Raw genomic sequence first — 3,109 nt, forward strand, 5'->3', positions numbered from 1 at the left:
ACATGATATTCAGTGTGATTCCTATTTATAGTGTCTAATGTTGGTGAGTTGGCTACCAACTCTGCCAACCCTAATAATAATGTCCAACTAAGTGTGTTCACACAATAACCCAATAACTTTATCCACACTGGGCCGCTCATTAGGCGCTTGGGCGATATTACAATGATTTGGCACAATAGGCCTTACAAACACATGAATCCGTCCATGTACTCAACCTTTGAGGTGGCCAATGGATAGAAGCATGTCCACAGCACACTCAGGAGAGTGTGCACGTGCCATCCCCTCCTGCTTCACTTGGAGCATAGGTAAAAATGATGCTCCACTACTCCAACCTGGTACGGATCTTCTGGCGAACTCGCGCTCTTTGTCCACACACCGGTCCGACCTCCAATGGCATGGCTACTAGGCATGTTGTCTCCAATATTGCATCCTTGAGAACTGTGGGCAGCCTCAATACCTGGATTACAGTTAAGTGACTTAAGAGTGCTTTTATGCTTTTATGAGCTGTTGCCTTTATTGCTGCCTTCAAGCCTAGAAAAGTGGGTGGATTGCTTGTGATTGGTTATCTCCGATTGGGAGGATTCCAAGGAAATCATGACCCAGAGGAGGCCATGACCAACAAGCTCTAGCCACACTTGGATAGAGCCCTCCGGTGATATGGAATTCTGAGGTTGGTTAGGTCAACCCGCAGCTCGTCGGGGATGCTCCGGAGAGCGGAGCTATGGTTGGGCAGTAGGGCATGCCATGAACCCCTTAGATGTGTTTGTGTTTATTTCAATAGACTTCGTGTTTTATCATAGACACCATGTATGTTTGAAGTCATGTTAAATTATCATATACAGCTGATATGTTGGGACTACTGCCTTTGTTAACATGATGAGTTTGTGTATTTGTTTCTTTTCAGGCTGAAGGACGAGTGGGGTTTGGCAGCCATTAATATTTTGTCGTTGTCTCTTTGCAATGCTGCCATAGCGTGGTCTCTCTTGCAGCGCCCTGCCGATATATGAGTGATGCAACAACAGTTCAACCAGGTTGCGTTTTGTAGCACAATTTCAAGGTATACGGATCTGTGCAGTTCAGCAGCTTACTACTTCTGTAAGCCTCTCTCTCTCTCTCAATAGTATTTCAAGGGAAATTATAGATTATACTCACAAACTATCATTTTCTGCAGGGCTGTGAATATATATGTTGGAGATGCCAGGCGTGTTAGCTGGCTTGCCACTGAGCTAAATGCTGAAAGTTCTGGAGGGCATGCTGAAGTTTGATAACATGTATGTTGCCTAAAGCACCCAGTGCGAGGAAGTGAAGAGAAGAGTTCTAGTGGCCAGCTGAGACTGATAACTTTTGAGGTGTATAGGCTGTTTCAGGCCGCCTTGTATTCTTGTAATTTCCATGGTTATGGAAGCCGGTGAGTTTTCACGAAGGAGAAATACTGTACTCTCATTTATTGCTAATTTGATTAGAAGTTTTGAGGAGTCGCAATTGCCAAGTATCTTTCTTGGGCATTTTTGTAAGTGATGGTCTCACCACTGTGCACTAGAGGGAGTTGGAGTGCAGTTCAGGTTGACCTCTGACTTTTCCCCTTACAGGCATATAACTATGCATGGACTTGGATCATGCTATTGAAGGATTTTAACTCCATGACTTCCACTCACAGCAATGTGCATGTGTTCCTGAAATTTGTTATTTTATTGCCTAGCTAGATGTACACACGGCTGCCAACAATTACGTCAAGTTTTTCACGACCTTAATCAACCGAAGATGCCAACAATTACATCACTTTTAGATTAGAAATTTTAGCTAGTCCTAGATATCCTAAACTTTTTGTACGGGTTTAGACACTTTAGACACTGCCCATGCAATTGCGTGTTGGTAAGACCACCCATTCCATTTTACATGTTCTTGCATGATTGTGTGTGACATCCTATCACCTTTGTTATCATCTCAGCTATAGTCATTATACCTTTAGTTAACCGATTGTAAGTGTGATGCCCATGTGTTGGGCATGATTAGTGAGATCCACTTACTTAGTTGTGATGCTTGTGTGGCAGGACTAGTGAGGTCCAACTCTTGAGTGCTCTCTGTTGATGGGGTTATGCATGCTTAGCTTGAGGGGGAGATTGTTAGGACTATTTCAATCTATGCATCCATATGGAAAGTGCTAGAGTGTTGTCCAAGTCATAGTTTTTTTTATAGATCTTATTCATCTAATTTTAGATTTAAAAGCTGAGCACTTGGTGCTATATATGTAACTTTTCTTCTATCAATAATTCCCTTTCTTGTGTTTATGTTCTTCAAGCTCATCTTTTCGAGAGTAAGAGAGTGCGCATCTTCTTCAAACCTCAGGGCAAGTAATTGTTCTAGCCTTGTGTGGATTGACTGCTCTGGACTTAATATTTCTTTTACTATGATTTGGATGCTAGACACCAAGTATTCCATGGTACTAGAGCTTCCCCCCATACACCAATTCAAACGATCTGTGTCATGTGGCTACCTTGTATGCTATGCAAAATGCCCATAGTGCAGATGTGAGTTTTGAATCTCAATCCTTTTTGTTCTAGCCCACCGTCTCTGTCAGCATCTTCACAAGTACTTGATTGGTCAACTCTGCTTGCCCGTTGTACCAAGGAGAGTAGACTCTCGACTTTTTGTGTACGATCATATGGCTAGCTATGAGCTCCTTCACTAGCGCGTTTAGAAAATGGGTCCCTTGGTCACTCACCAACTCCACTGGGCAGCCAAACCTAGTCATGATGTTTCATACAAAAAGATTGCTACAAATCGTGTTGTGTCACTTCAGAGTGCTTTGGCTTCAACCCACTTTGTGCAAAAATATTTGGCCACTAGGATGTATTTTTTTAAATTACTAGAGCTTGTATGGATGGAGCCAGCAAAGTCTAACCCTCACTTCATGAAAGGTTTGAGTAGCAAGATGGGATTGCATCCTATCTTTGTCATTGTGTTGGCCTAATCATTAGCATACGTTAGCATACATTGCAGAGCTTGGAAAAATTCCACACATTTTTTATCATTCTAGGCCACCACTAGCTTGTAGAATTTGTGCTTGTGATTTCTCCCCTAAAATGGCTGCCAATGATGCCTTGGTGTG

At 42.6% G+C, this 3,109-nt stretch overlaps 1 long non-coding RNA gene across 1 annotated transcript; it reads left to right on the forward strand.

Annotated features, from left to right (window-relative positions):
- The first annotated feature begins 618 nt into the window (after nt 1–618).
- LOC147632219 (uncharacterized) lies at nt 619–1,383 on the forward strand. Its single transcript, XR_015267292.1, has 3 exons — nt 619–724; nt 905–1,031; nt 1,172–1,383. It is a non-coding gene; the product is annotated as an uncharacterized LOC147632219 (long non-coding RNA).
- Nucleotides 1,384–3,109: the final 1,726 nt, after the last annotated feature.

The sequence above is a fragment of the Cibotium barometz genome, chromosome 14 (genome assembly GCF_041138505.1).
Source record: "Cibotium barometz isolate CiBa-2024 chromosome 14, ASM4113850v1, whole genome shotgun sequence".
NCBI lineage: Eukaryota > Viridiplantae > Streptophyta > Polypodiopsida > Cyatheales > Cibotiaceae > Cibotium > Cibotium barometz.